Source organism: Heterocephalus glaber, unplaced genomic scaffold (genome assembly GCF_053883595.1).
Source record: "Heterocephalus glaber isolate CG9 unplaced genomic scaffold, H.glaber_assembly_v1.0 deba00001572, whole genome shotgun sequence".
NCBI classification, from domain to species: Eukaryota; Metazoa; Chordata; class Mammalia; order Rodentia; family Bathyergidae; genus Heterocephalus; species Heterocephalus glaber.
The window spans coordinates 23,586,661-23,601,740 of NW_028258357.1; the positions used below are offsets into that span (position 1 = coordinate 23,586,661).

The following is a 15,080-nucleotide window of genomic DNA, read 5'->3' on the forward strand; positions in this document are numbered from 1 at the left end:
GATCACCTGCGCACACAAGTGGGGTGCGGCCTCCACCAGGCTCTGGATTGTTAGCGCCATGGGAAGCAGTGTTCTCAGGCCAAGGCAACCCCATCCCGAGTCAGCAGATGCTGTGGCACAGGCTGAAACATGCCTGGTCCTGTCAGGGGGCCTGCGGCACCCTCATTTCCAGCAGCAAAATGCACAGGGCTAAGGCAGGAATGAGGCACTGAAGGGTGGGGAAGAAAGTGGCTCTGGAGGAAGCCCTTCCCCGCCCGGCCACAGGGCTTTGAACACATGAAAGCACTTCCTGCCGTCTGTTTCCTCACAGGCCAACTCATCCTGCTCCTCCCCGCTGGCTTCTTACCGCTCAGGAGCAGCACGACATCCAGGGCCCCAGTTTCAGGTTGGGTTCCCAGGCGGCGAGTCTTCTGATACAGGGGTGTGAGCCTGGTGTTAATGAGTGAGAAGACGTCTGCTGGCCGGAGGAGGCAGGCAGAACATCCAGGACGGGGGAGCGGAGGGGAAGGCACAGAGCGAGCGGAGGACGAGGACGCGGTGTGTTAAAAATGGTCCCAAATCCCAGTGTGGCTGGAACATCACTGGGCGGGTGGGGAAACAGAGGTGAGGCTGGGGACCTAGGGGGACCACAACATGGCACAAGCCCTCGAATGGCCGGGTGGGCAGACCCCTCCCGGCTGACTGTCCCCAGGAGGTCAGGGACACTTTCTATCTTGTTTGCTCATTCATTTCCTTATTTCTAAATGAGCTCTGAACTTCAGTCGGGAAGAGGGATGCTGCTTACGGTGTCACTTCAAAGTCTGCCACCACAGATACTTCTTCCAGCTCCATCTCACTGATGTCCCTGAGCCTGGTCGCACCAGGATGGGCGGGCACTTGCTGCCCGCAGATGGCTTCCCGGCTGGCACCATATCAGATGTGTCCATGATGCCTGCTAATCTGCTGCGGCCCTGACCCACCTTTGTCTTCCCCCCAGATCCCAAACCTAAAGGTGCCCCCACGCATGGCATGGGCTCCTGGGCCCTGGCCCAGAGGCGAGCCAGTCGTGAGAGATTCTGAATGCCATCCCTGGGCGCTCGGCTGGCAGATGCCAGAGTTAGTGTGAACTTGGGTCCCACTGGCTCCACCGCTGGTCCTCACCATGGTCCAGGCTGCTCCAGGCCCGGAGCGAGTGGGGAGCGGTGCTGCCACGGCTGCCTACACCAGGCTGCCAGGGCGGGCCAGGGGTCTGAAACAGTTTGGCCCCCGCTGTTGGTGCTACGGGAGTGGGGGAGCTGTGGGAGTCACCCCAGTGGAGGACGTGGTTGCTGAAGGTCACGGGACTTAGCCCTCCCTCACTCTCTTTGCTTTCTGGCCACTGTGAGGTGAGTGGTCTCCTTGGCCACGTGATGTCGGAGCCACCACAGGTTTAAAGCCACTCAGCCAAGAGACCATGGACTGAAACCTCTGAAGCCATGAGCCAAAATAAACCTCTCCTCTTCTTAAGTTGTTCATCTCGGGTATTTTGTCACAGTGATGGAAAACTGACCAACAGAAGATTGCTTTGGAAGGCACACATTCACAAGGATGCTGGACACTTGGACTTGGGCAGAGGAGAGGGACAGGAGTAAGGGGAACATTGAAATCCTGGACTTGAAGTTACATTACAAAGTGACAGTGATAAAAACAGCATGGCACTGGCACAAAAACAGACAAGGGATCACTAGAACAGAATGGAGGACACAGAACAACCCCAAGCATATTTAACTACTTGAGCTTTGGCAAAGGGGCCAAAACCACACACTGGGGGAAAGATAGCCTCTTTAATAAATGATGCTGGGAAAACTGGCTGTCCACAGGCAGGAGATTGAGTCTAGAACTAAGTCTCTGATCATATAATAAACTCAAATCAAAATGGATCAAAGATCTAAATGCTGAGACAGAAACACTTAGCTAGCTGGGAGATAAAATAGGTAAAACTCTTGAAGTCATAGGCGTAGGCAAGGACTTTCTGAACAGCACACCAGTGGTACAAGAAATAATACTGAGAAGCAACAAATAGGATCATATTAAATTAAAAAGCTTCTGCACAGCAAAGGGAACCATCAAGAGAGTGAGGAGATGGCCTGCCTACAGAATGGGAAATTTTTTTGCCAGCAATCCCTCAGAGGATTAATATCTAGACTATATAAAGAACTCAAGAAGGGTCATCTGGGGTGCTTTCGGGCCGGAGGGTCCTGAAGCCATGGATTACCCACATGTGCTTTAGATTTTTTTCTGGAAGCCCTGCAACCACCCTGAAAATTGAATGTGTTGTGGAACAGATGGTAGCAGCGGCTACTTGGGACAATGCTTCCAGGTGCTTGGGGAAGACCTTTCGGCTTGTCGGCTACACCATTCAGCAAGGCCCTATTCAAAATAGGCCCAGCCTATTTTGCTTCCAGTGGGGTAGTGATGTGTTCTGGACCATCAGTGGAGCCTACCATTTAAAATTCAGATACTGTCTTTGCAGAAAATCTCAGCTGACATTTTCATAGTATCCAAAGGTAAATTTCCATTGTGGATAGATTCAGGTTAGAGTGAAAATACAGGTACACATCGTGCAAAAAAAAAAAAAAAAAAAAGATCCTGCCACAAAAAATAAAAGACTCAATCAAAAAAGGGGCAAGTGAAATAAATAGACATTTCACAGAAGAAATGCAAATGGCTAATAAATACATGAAATGCTCAACATCACTGGCCATTAGAGAAATGCAAATTAAAACAACACCGAGATTCCATCTCACTCCAGAAAGAATGGCTGCCATCAAGAAATCAAATAATAACAAATGCTGGAGAGGCCTCAGGGTAAAAAGAAGCCTTTAACATTGCTGGTGGGAATGTAAAGTAGTACAACCACTATGGGAATCAGTATGCAGATTCCTCAAAAGACTAAAACTAGAGATTCTATTTGACCCAGCTGCCCCCTTCTAGGAATCTTTCCAAAAGAGTTAAAAACATCAGATTACAGCGATCCATGCACACCCGTGTTTACAGCACCACAACTCACAACAGCTAAATCTTGGAAGCAGCCTATATGTCCATCAACAGATGACTGGATAAAGAAAATGTGGTATTTACACACAGTGGAGTACAACTCTGCCACAAAGAAGGATAAACTGGAGTCATCTGTAGGAAAATGAATGCACTTGAGACCATAATATTAAATGAATAAATCAGACACACAAGCTTGAATATCGCATGGTTTCTCTTATATGAGAAACCCAAAGTAGAAATAAAGAGTGAAATAAAAGATAACAGGAAGTAGGGAGTCAGATCTTTCTCAAATGGGAAAGGGATCAAGAAGCAATGGAGGAGCGGGGAGGGAGGGACAAGAAAGGAACGGAGATGTGTGGTGCACGGGCACCAGCTCCACATGAGGAGTGTGAACCTGATGTGCTGCAAACACTGACGAATAAAAATAAAAGTAAAAGTAAAGAAACCACGTCACATAAAGGAAGGCCGGCAGACCCCGGGCTGGGTGTGGCTCAGCGACGGAGCGCTTGCTTTGCCTAGGGAGCCCGGTTCCGGTTCCCTCCTCATCTGGGGGCTGGGCCGCAGGAGAGAGCCACCGAAGGCTGCCACGTGCACAGGGCTAGACCCCGGGAGGAACTGGCGCAAAGGGTGGGCTCGCCAGCCCAGCTCGTCCAGGACTCCCCAGGCCCAAATCTATGCAGGCGTGGGACCGGGCCCTGGAGGTGCAGCTCTGGAAACGAAGGAGCGGCTTGTGGGGGAGGCGACACAAAGGGGACTAGGGCCTGACACGTGCTGCGCTGGCCATCACCATGGCGACGGCTGTGGACGCCTCTCCCGGGCTCTGCACAGATGCAGTCCCTCTCCTTTGCAGGATCAGAGAAGAAAAGCCAGGCCAGGGCACCGGGCAGGCGTGGAGGGCCTGGGCCTTTTGTCTTCGTGGCCTCACCCTCAGTTTCTCACCCGCACAGTGAGGCGTCTACTGCGTCACCCACTCTCCCGAGGAGCAGTGTGCTTAGAACCCCACGCCCTACCGAGCCACGGCATTGATGGCAGCACTGCCACTGCTCTGTGCCTCAGGAGACAGCGCTCCGGACACGGCTACCAGAAGTGTGAGCACATCTCCCTCCCACTTTGGGCCTCAGTTTCCCCCTTAAATGTGGAAAAAGGATGGAATTTTCCATCTTTAACCCTGGCTTACACAGGAGAAAGATGAGGCTCTGCAGCAACGAGCATCTGACGGTCACACAGCCAGCGAATAGCCTCAGGTTAACCTAAGACCTCAGGCTCGAGTCCTCCATCTCAGCTACCCACCACTGTGCAGATTTAATCCTCAGCACTGAAGCCAGAAGCCAGCAGCCAGCAGAGAGAGCCGGTGCCCGGGCTGTGGCTGATGCCAGCTGTGTCTCCAGACTCGAAGATGCCCTGTCCCGGACCTTCCCTGGCCCTGACTCCTGGGATGTCCTTGGCCTTGGCCACAGGAAGGGCAAACTGGCTTCAGTTTGCTAAGCTGGACAGCGGTGGGCTGACAGGTCCGAGGGAGACGGAAGCAGAGGCCTTGCCCTCGATGGCCTAGACGCTCCCGGGTGCCGGGGAGCCCCCAAAGTTGGGTTCCAGTGTGCTCTGGATGTGGCAGCTGGACGAGGGCGAGGTGGGTGACACCACTGAGACTCAGCTTCCCTGTGTGTAAGAGAGGGTAGTTTGTCTCATGACGGGGATTAAAGGGATCACCCGAGACGTCTTGGGTGAGGCCAGCACAAAGCAGTGTCTCAGAGAGGGCCTGGAGAAGCCCAGGCCCGGGACCCACAGACCTGGCTTCGAACTCTGGCTCTGCACATTGTGCCCCTGTGTGCTGAATCAGTACTGTTCACACTGATTGATAAGTAACACAGCTGGGGACACAGCTTGGGGACAACACAGCTGCTGCTGATGTGGACGGATGGGGACATGCAGGGAGCTCGGGGAGAACATCTACACCGATGTCACAATGACGATCTCGCTCCTGCTTTGCATGGCATGGGAGAGGGAGGTTCACCCCCTCATCACCGGCAGTAGAGTGCAGCCTTCGTGCCAGGTCCTGGCCTGATTCCCGGGTCCCAGGATGAGGCCCGGCCCATCTGTGGGGAGGAGATGGTCTGCCGCATAGGTCACAGTGCATGGTGCACGGTGGGAGGAGCTGCAGTGGAGCTGTTTGCAGACTGGCCTTGTGACCCAGAGGCAGGTCAGGGTGGACTTAGGGCCCTGCCCTGCCGCCCCAGCAGCACCTGTGTCTCTGTAGTTTTTTGAGCCTGCCGGCAGGCGGTTCTAACTCAGTAACCTGAGGCCCATTGTGGTGACGCGCTTGGGTCCCCTTTCCTGTCCTTGCGCACACTGTGCGTCACCGGGACCCCTGACGTTCTGTCCCCTCTGCTCTCCAGGGAGCCATCTTGCTCTGCTCCCGGGCACCAGGGCATCAAGGGTGAGGGTGAGCTGGATGAGCTGCCCGCGGGGCATGACCACAGCTGGGCCTAGCACCCCAGTGTTTATTCCTCACGGCCCTGGATTGGGGGTCCTGCATCACGGTGTTGGCAGACTCAGGGTCCTCAGGCGGCAGAGGCTCCAGTCTCTCAGGGTCTCACACTTAGGGTGAGGACCCCACGAATGAGGACTTTCCTCGGGAGCTAGTGCCCCCGAGACCCCTCTCCCAACTCTCTTGCCAGGATGCAGGGGGCAAGGAAGGTGGTCCTGAGAAGCAGCATGCACCCCTGCTGGTGGTGTTGGCACTGCAGCTCGGTGACGCTCGGTGCTCGAGCCCCTCTGCCCGGCAGGGACATGGTCAGGGTCGTCAGTGCTGTGAAGCACGGTGGTTATGGCTCTACCTCGGCTGGGGCCTGGGAGAAGGGAGCCGCTGGGTGGCTGGGCAGGAGGAGGGTGGGCTCGCCTTCTTCCGGTCACGTGGTTTGCTGTCCCTTGGCCTCTGTGGGGGGCTGGTTCCAGAACTGGCTCAGGTCCAAGAGCCGAGGAAGTCCTGTCCTTTAGGAAGTGCTGTGGTATTTGGCGTTAGCCTGAGCTCCCCATCCTCAGAGCACCTCCAGTCCCTCACAGCGCTAACAGGACGTAAGGCTGATGCAGGCCACGCCGCGCTGCTGAGAGCCTGCCGGGGATAAGAGCCTCTGTGTGTTCAGGACAGACAGGATTCTTTCGCAGATACTTTTGATCCGCAGATGTGGAGCTACAGACAGGCCGACTCAGACAGAAAGCAAGGAAAGAAGCAGGACAAGCAATCAGGGCGGTGGTGACGCCGACAGTGAGAGACACTGGATTCCACAGGCCTTAGAGCTGCTGGTGGAGCAGGCCGGGGCGGAGAGGGCGGGGATGAGCAGCAGCAGCAAGGTATGGGGGCTGAGACTGGCCCGAGCCGACCTGGTTTGGGTGGGGGTCGGAGGGCAGTGTGGGACACAGGACCCCACGGCCACCAGCTGTGGGGCAGACTCCATGCAGTTGTCCCGGCTGCGTGAGGTGGGGCTCTCTGCTCACCAGGAGCATGAAGGCAAGGTGCCAGGACTGAAGAGGAGGCCGGAGGGCAGCGGGAGGAGGTGGCCAGAGGGCCTTGCAGGAGGGTGCTCTAGGGCCCTGGGCCGTGCTTTGGGCAAGGTCTCTGTCTGTGTCCTGGCCATTGCTGGGCAGTACTGGGCCTCAGCGGGTGCCCAGCAAGGACGGACTCTGGGAACCCATGTGACAGGCCCCCCAGAACGGCCTAAGAGGCGCTGGGAGCAGAGTGGGAAAGCCCACTGTGAGGGCCCTGAGGCACTCCTCCTGCTGGGCTCCTCCCCTGGGGTGGGACCTATTCACTGCAGCCGGAAGCCTACAGCGGTCCTTGATGTGGCCGATGCTCAATCGCTGAGTACTCCAGTGCAAATCCCCAGCCCGGGACCCTGGGAGCCCCAGCTGCACTTGTACTGAGGGGTCCAGGGGCATGGGCCGACTGGGGCTCAGCAGGCACAGCTGCATGCCAAGGGCTAGTCTGCACGCTCCACACCTGGGTTCCTAATCCCCAGCCGCCCTGGCACTGCCTCAGTTTACACAGCTGCTCGGTCCTCCTCCCCACAAGAACCCCTCGAAGGCTCTCTGCTGAGCTCACCTCTCTCCGACTTTCCTGCTGCTACTGTGAGCTCCGTGACTGCCTGCCGCCTTCGTCCCCAGCACCCGCCCTCCCTTCCAGGCCTCAACGGCACCTCGGTCACCCATCTCTGGATAGGCGGGGGCGCGTGGGGAGTGGAGGGATGAAACCCACCTGTGGGGAGGCCGGGCTCCCCGGGAAAGTGCTGGCTGCCTGCAGAGCCCCCTAATCAGAAGGCTGGGGTTAGCCTGGAGCACCACTGAGCTCCTCCTGCAATGGCACCCTCCTGCCTTGGCCTGAGCCCTCCTCTCCCTCCAGCAAGCCCAAGTGGAGCCTGGCGGGGCCTGCAGGTCTGCTGACCGCTGACTGGTGACTTTGTGACTCCACGGCAGGTGGGCGGGCGCTGCCCCTTCAAATCCCGAGGGCTCAGGGCTTGGCCACCTCTGGGAATTCCTCACTCCTGACTCAGCTGCCTGCGGAAGACTGTGTCTGTCCCGTGACATTGACACACAGGGCTCTCCAGGGAGGGTCACAGGAAGGGTCACTCCTCCCGGAAGGGCCCTGGGCCAGCAGATTCCCCCATGGGGGGCAGGCACAGTGGCTGGGCTGTCCACGGCCCACGAGGGGCCTTCGCTGGCTGCGGGAAGTGCCCCAGGTTGGCTGTCCAGGCTCCCAGCACACCCCTTCCTACCACGGGTCCTTGGAGCCTGCTAGTCAATGGTACTTTAGGCCTGAGCATCTGTCTGCACCGCACAGGGGACACGCTTGGCGTCCTTCATCCAGCTGTTGCTCAGCGGACAGACTGAAGACCTCCTAGGCCCTGATCCGAGTAAGGCCATGACCCCATTTTACAGCTAGGAATGGGGGCTCAGAGGGGCCTGTGGACACACAGCTGTAACCTGAATGCAGCTGCCTGGGTTCTTCCAGCCCGGCCTCTGAGGGCTGGAGAAGGCCCAGCCCTGGCATTTTCCACACCTCTGGGGTTCGTTCCTCAAAGGCGCCCTCATCTCTTCTCCAACTAGCAGATTCCCTTTCTTTCGTTTTGCTTTTAAAGAATATATCCAGCTCCTGTTTTGCTGAGCTATAACTGACAGAAATGTGTCTACTTAACATTCTGATGCGGTGCACACTGTGGAGTGGCTGCCACGCTCGGGCTGACACAGACCCGCCGCCTCTGTGGGCTTGGTGCTGGTGACGTTAGACCCACTCTCTGCAATGCCCAGCTCACAACATGACACCGCCAGCGGGCACGGTGGGGCACATGGCGTCTCCACAACGTGTGCGCCCTGCGTAGCTGGCCTTTGCTGTCTCCTTCTCTCTCTCCCCGCCCCTCCCCGCCCTTCCCCTCTCCCTCTCCCTCTCCCTCTCCCCCTTCCTTTCCTCTCCCTTTCTCCCTGGGCTGGGAGGCCCCCAGCCCCTGTCCCCAGTGTCCCCATGTTCTTGGTCATAGGTGGTGTGGCTCACACCCCACTTGACCCTTGGAACATGGGTCCCCATGGGCAGGACTGTGTTCTCTCGGGGCTGGGTCACCAGGGTCTACCCAGGGAGCTGCTCAGGGGCCCAGGGCCTGTTGACTTAAACTCCCCTTGTGCGGAGCCCCTTCCTGGGCCCAGTGGGCTGAGCTGGCGAAGGCCTCCCCAAGAGGGGAGCTTTGAGTCATGTTGGAGTGAAGCGGCCTCTGGGAGAGTCCTGCCCGGTGGCCGAGCCCTGGCTGTCAAGTGCCCTGCAGGGCTGCCCAGGACCAGAGCCTGTGTCCCCTGGCTTCCCATGCCCTGCTGGGTCTCTACTTCTCAAGCTGCCTGGTCACCCTCTCCATGCAGGGGCCCAATCGGGCGTGTGCGACTTGGGCCCTGGTCCAGGTGAGCAGGCACTCGGAGGCCTGGCTGTGTCCGGCTGCTCTGCCCAGGCCTCCCCTGAACTCCAGAAGTTCTTTGGTGCCCTCTGGTCACCACCTGGCCCAGCTCCTCGATCCCTGGGCACCCTTAGCCCCGGGCAGAAGGAAGGTAAGGAACCACTTTCTTCTGCCTCACGGGGCAGAGCCTGGGCCAGGGCCAGAGAGGCCTCGGAATCTTTCCGTCTTAGTCACTTCTCTCCCCAGGGCTGCGAGCCTGGCCCCTCGAGGGAGGAGGCGACTCCCCTGCGTAGGCAGGACTCTGACTCTGCTGTCTGGGAGGCTCCACAGGGAGACTCAGCAGGGCCCCAAGTCCTCCCCTCGCAGCCCTGTTCTGACCGGAGACTGGGGGGCAGGGGCTGGAAGGGGGAAACTTGCAGCATGGCACATCTGCTGAGGATGCAGAGCTCCACCCCTGCCTGCCGTCTGGTCAGCCTCAGACCACCCCACTGAGGTGGGAGCTGGTGATCACCATTGCTCAGGGCTGAAGTGAAAGCTCAGAGGAGCAGTTTCCGTAGCAGCCTCTCCCACACCCCCACCTTGTCTCCAGACCCTGGCATGGACGCAGGGTGGGTTCCCTTGAGGACGGACCCCGGGCAGGGGTGGCTCACTGCAGGGCCACCTGGCGCTGGTCCTGGGCTCCCTTCACAGTAGAGAAACACAGGCCGGAGGTTTGCCAGGTTTCAACTCCAAGACGCAGCAGAACGAGGGTCAGACTCAGGCCCTTGTGCCCACCTCCTCTGCACTCCACCCGTTCGTTCATTCATCTCTGAAGCCAATGGTGTTCTCCCCCTGGAGCCGTACCCCAAGGCCTACACTGCAGCTTCCACCTCTAGCTCTGGATGTGCTGTTGGGGTGACTCCTTGTCACCCACAGCAGCCCCCCACCAAGCCCAGTGCCCCTCTACAACCAGGATCTTTCAATGCTCCTTGTGCTGCGCTGAAATGGACTCAAGCAGCTCCACTGCAGTCTTTAAAAGCCAGGGCGCCCTGACTGCAGTAGAAGCAATCAAACAAGTAGCTCACAGTAAGAGTTAAATAAAATTGTTTTATGTAAAACAGCATGTATTTCCACTTATAATCCTCGCCGAGGCTGCACTGGAAGACGCTCACTCCTGCACACTGAACGAGCTCGGACTCGGAAGCCGCACCCGGGGCTGCCAGCGTCTCACCCGCACCCTGGGGACCAGAAGTGGGTCTCATTAGTGACACTGTTCTTTTTAAAGATCAACAGCTCTCAGTACCATTTTCAACAGAACGGTTCAATCTTCCCTCCACGTATATGGTGGCCGCGCTCTTGAGGGAAGAAAGGTAAATTCCGGGAGTTCTCGAAGCCTGACTGGGCTTGGGGTCCGCTCGCGTTGCCATCAGGGTCTCCTCCCATCTGAAGTTGGCGGGCGGTGAGCAGGACAGCGCTGGCCAGAGTCCCACCCTCCCCCCCACGGCGCTGCCTCGTCTGTTCTACACCGGCAGAGGAGAAAGACGAGAGGCGCTCAGGGGCCCTGCTCTGGAGACTCTGGAGCATCTGCCCCGCTTCAGATGTGGTGGTGACCAGCAGCCTCCCCACACGTGTCAGCCGGCACCCGAGGGCGGAACGGTCCCGGTGGGACGCTCTCAGAGCCCTGTCCTGGCCTCTCAGGAGCTTTCTGTTCCCCACCCTGCAGTTCGCCCTGGTGCCAGGTGGGAGGGACAGCCAAGAGGCGGCAAAAAGACTTTGAGTGGGAGCAGTCACGCAACTGCCGGGCTTCCCAAGCTAGGGGCACAGCTGGGTGTCCGGCAGGTATCTGGGAAGAGACACGGTCAGGTGGGGGCCCTCGGGAGAGCTGCTCAGCCTCTCTGAGCTCCCATTCGTCATGGTGATGCAGTTAGGAGGAGGAACTGAGCCCAACACCAGCCGCCTCAGAACCTGAGTCAGGACTGAAGCCAGCAGCTCTCGGTGGACGAGGAGGGGCGTCCTGCGTCCTACTGAGCAGCGTCCCACTGAGCCCTGCCTGACGGGACCCTAGGGCACAGCGGCTTCCGGGGGGGGGGGCTTCCAGCCAGTGCCTGCAGCACCTGGCCGCTCCGAGGCCTCGGAGACAGAGTCTCTGCTTCTCCTGCCAGGAGTCCGGCCTGTCCCCAGCAGGCTCCAGAGCGGGAGACAGGGGGACCGGTGAGTGGCCCCTGGGGTCGGAGTGAGGCAGCACAGCGCTCTGAGGAGATGCAGGCCGCACCGCTGGTCCAGAGCAGAGCAGAGCAAGCGCAGTGCAGTGGCACCGACAGGGCTGCTACCCACCTGTCTCTCACCCTGCCCGGGAGCAGCCGGCGCCTGGCGCCCAACCGGCCGTCCACCCAGAGAGGGGCAAGGAGCTGGGTCCACGCAGTCGCCTGCTGGGCACATGAGCAGCGTGGCAGCTGCCTTTGATCCAGGCCTTGATCAACCCTGAAGGCCGGGTGCCCCGGGCTTCCTCACAGCTCTCCTGGCCTCAGTTTCCACAGATGAGGGGCTTGGGCCCCTCGACTGCCAAGAGTGCTCTGTCATTTTCTTCTCACAAAGGGGAGGAGCCCAGGGAAGCAACGGGGGCCTGAGCAAGGGCAAGCAGTGGCTGGGAGAGCCATGTGCCCAGTCCCAGAGGTGGGTGCCCAGGGACGCGCGCAAACTCAGAGGCGCTGTCAGACCCGAGGCCAGGTCCTGCTCCCGGGACGGACGGGAGAGGCCAGCCACAAGGACAGGGAAGCCAAGGTCTGGGGACACGGCCAGCCTGTCCCTGGGGTGGGACACTGGTCCTGGTGCTCCCAGAGGGGTGGGCCAGGTCCTGGACCCCAGAATGAGGCGCAGGCCTCAGTGGCCAGTCCTGCCGTCCCCGGGGCCCAGACAGCTGCTCTGTTTTGGGGAGACAACAGAATTCCTCTTGAGCAAGGTTTCCCTTTCTGATTATTTACTCACTTTTGTGGTGTGATTCAGGGAAACAGCCTCACACCATTCTCAGGGCAGGCAGGAGGAAGCACACCCTGAGACCAGTGTCGGGGGGGCTCTGCTGTGTGGAGCTTCCCTTAAAAATAAGCGCATCGGAGGTTGTCAGGCTGGGCCAGGGAGGGGACCTGACACCCTCCTGGCTTGTGAGGGATGAGGAAGACCAAGTGGGGACTCTGGGGGTCGCCTGCCCTAGGCGCCGTCTTCCTGAGGAAGAGCTCTGAGGCGCAGGGAAGCCATGGAGCCCAGGGCCACAGCCGGGCCGAGACCCAGAACCAGGCTCCTCCCCTGGGCTGCGACCTCCCCCAGAACAGGAAGCAGACAGAAGAGGCCTTTCCCCTGTTATAACCCATCTGAACTGGAGCAGGACACCGGGACTGGCACTGTGGTGGACAGAGTGCCAGACCAGATGAGTCAGGACACCTGGGTTCTGTCTCAGTGGTGGCATAGGAAGCTGTGGGGTCTCTCAGAGGTCACTTTGCAAAGGGCAGGATCCCGGGCCAGGGAAGCCAGGGGACTGGAGGTCCTCGAGGGACAGTCACCAGGGCCTGGGGCAGGCCTGGTCCCTGCCTCGCCTCTCGGTGTGATGGGGCGATGCACTGCGTCTGGCTGAGCCAAGGTGAGGGGCGGTCAGACGGAGGGGCTGTGCTTGCTCTGACCACTGGGAGCAGAGCACGAGTTACACTGCCTGGGATTCCACCTGGTAACACTGCAGCGGCGACAGTGGCAGCAAGGGTCCCTTGTGGAATGCTTCTGACCAGAGTTTGCCGAACGTGTGGACTCAGGAACTCAGTCTTATTAACAAGGATTAACACAGATCCGGGGCAATAACGACAGGCCCCAATCTTAACGGCGCAGCGTGAAGAACTTTCCAGGCAGAATCATTTCATCAACACAGCTGCCTTCCAGGGTTTATTCCCACTTCACAGACTCGGAAACTGAGGCAGGGTGGGGACTCAAGATCCAGGCGGTCTGCCTGCCGGCCCGGGGCTGAGCCTATCAGGAGTGTCTGGACGGATGCGAGTGTGTGCAGCCCCCTCGGAGCCGGTGGGAGACCCGGGACCTCTTATTTACTTCCCCAGATGAGGAAACCCGGGACCCACCTGAGGGCCAGGAAGCAAATGCGCTGGCAGGAGGGGAGGACAGAGGTGTGCAGAGGCAGCTGTGAGAGGCGAGCAGAGCACCGGCGCGGGGCTGGCTGTGGATGTCAGGACCTGGCGTCAGGCCCAGGTCCTAATCTGCTCTGCCGCTGCCCTGGGAGAGGTCTCTGGCCCTATCTGCGGCGATGTCACCCTGGCCTGGCCCTGGCAGTGCCACTCACTGCCAATGGACGTCACCCCTCCACTGTGCCAGGCCAGCGAGCTTGGGAAGTCTGCGGGTGCCTCCCGGTCCTGAGAAATGGACGGGAAATGCAGTCTGAGGAGCCTGGGGCTGGAAGGCAGGGGCTGGGGCTCCAGGCTTGGCCTCTACTCTGGATTTCTGTGATCTGCACCAGTACTCAAGGCACAGCCATGCACGTCTCTGGGCTTGGTGCTCCATGGTGGAGCGAGAGGCGGGAAGGGGACTTCCGTCTCTTCCACCTAAACCCCATGCAAGGCCCGGCACGCCGTGGGGACACCGGGTGGGGTGCTGGCGGGCATCTGTCTGTCCTCATTGGCCTCCTGCCTCTCTCTCCTTATAGCCCCAGAGGGCTGTGAGCTCCTGCTGGTGCCCTAAACATCGCATCCTTATTTGGGAGGCAGGAAGTCATTCCCACCCCACCCCAGCGTTCAGCTTCCGGCTCTCTGAGGGTCTCCAGCTGGTGGAGGAACCTCGTCATTTGCTGGCCTGGATCACAATTCTTCTCCACTGGTTAGGGGTGGAGTGGAGGGTGTGAGCCAGAGGGCAGGGTGAGCCCTGGGGGCAGAGGACTTCGGGGCAAGGGTCACTGGGAGCAGACCGGTCCCAAGCAGCTAAAATTAGCCCTGGGAACTGGAATGCTGGGGTCTCCGAGGAGCAGCAGCTGCAAAAGGAAAGCACAAGCCTGGAAGAAAAACAGCCACACCCCACAGCCACCGCAAACCCTGCTGCCCAAGCATCCGCGGGGTCCTCACCAACCCCACCCAGACCCCTCCTGCCAGCCCGGTGGATGGGTGAGGGTTTCCTTCGCACTCTGGCATCCTCCCCGCATCCACCCCCGGTAACCGCAGAATAATGTGGCCCAGGGTCCGGATAGGACAGAGTCTAATTGGAAACAGGAGGAAAGCAGAGGACAAGTCTGGGTCTGGGGTGGTGACGATAATGGGAAAATGACAGGCTCGCGGAAGCATGGGGAGACCGCGGGGGAGGGTCACATGGACAGGAGGGTGTGCTCGGGGCGCCCCGGGAGGGCACAGACACGTGAGAGCACCTCAGGCCTGGCCTGTAAGGGGGAGCCTGGGCCAGGGCCGGGGAGGGGACTGCACCCCTCTGCCCAGTGCCGATGGTGCTGCCAAGGCTGCATGCACCTGGGGTGCAACCCGGCACCCCCAAGTCAGGGGCACGGGCACCAGCCGGGGGCACCCTGTGTCCTGCTGGACTCCTGACGGCAAGTCCGGACGCTGCGCCCCAGGCAGGCGATGTTCAGAGCTGCAGGCAGGAGCCTGGGTGGGTGGGTCTGGAGCCTCGGGGAAAGTCCCTTGGGGGCGGAGGAAGAGGCTGCCTTCAGGCACCGTCTGGCCTTCTGCGCTTTCCCTGCCCCCAGTTCTGGGCCTGCAGCTTTTCTGGATCTGCTGCTCCAGGAGGAAGAGAAGGACTTGTCTCCTTCAGCAGGGTGGACTGTCCCGGTCTGCAGGACGCCCTCCCCAATGCCCTGGTGGATGGACAAGTGCAGTGGTCGCAAAGCCTTGGTATTAGCCTCTTTTATGGCGAGGAACCAGTGCTCACTGGAAAACCCTTTTCTCAAATTCTGAAGTGAACAGGGAGCCAAGATTTGCATCTGCAGGGCTCAGAAGGCCGGCCTCTTGGGCCACGGGGCCAGCCACATCCTTCATGGAGTCTGACTGCTGTCTCGCACGTTTACCATGGCCCCTGAGGACCAAGTGTCTTGGTCCCCACCAGGCCCAGGGTGAGTCCTGGGTAGGCTTCAGGTCCTCAGAGTGCAAAAACAAATGCAAAGCTAAAAACAAC

At 59.3% G+C, this 15,080-nt stretch overlaps 1 protein-coding gene and 1 long non-coding RNA gene across 6 annotated transcripts in view; one reads left to right on the top strand and one right to left on the bottom strand.

Annotated features, from left to right (window-relative positions):
- Positions 1–15,080, bottom strand: part of Syn3 (synapsin III) — a 312,905-nt gene that overhangs the window by 118,722 nt on the left and 179,103 nt on the right. The window lies entirely within an intron of this gene.
- LOC147823627 (uncharacterized) lies at positions 5,910–10,041 on the top strand. Its single transcript, XR_015443603.1, has 2 exons — positions 5,910–6,363; positions 7,029–10,041. It is a non-coding gene; the product is annotated as an uncharacterized LOC147823627 (long non-coding RNA).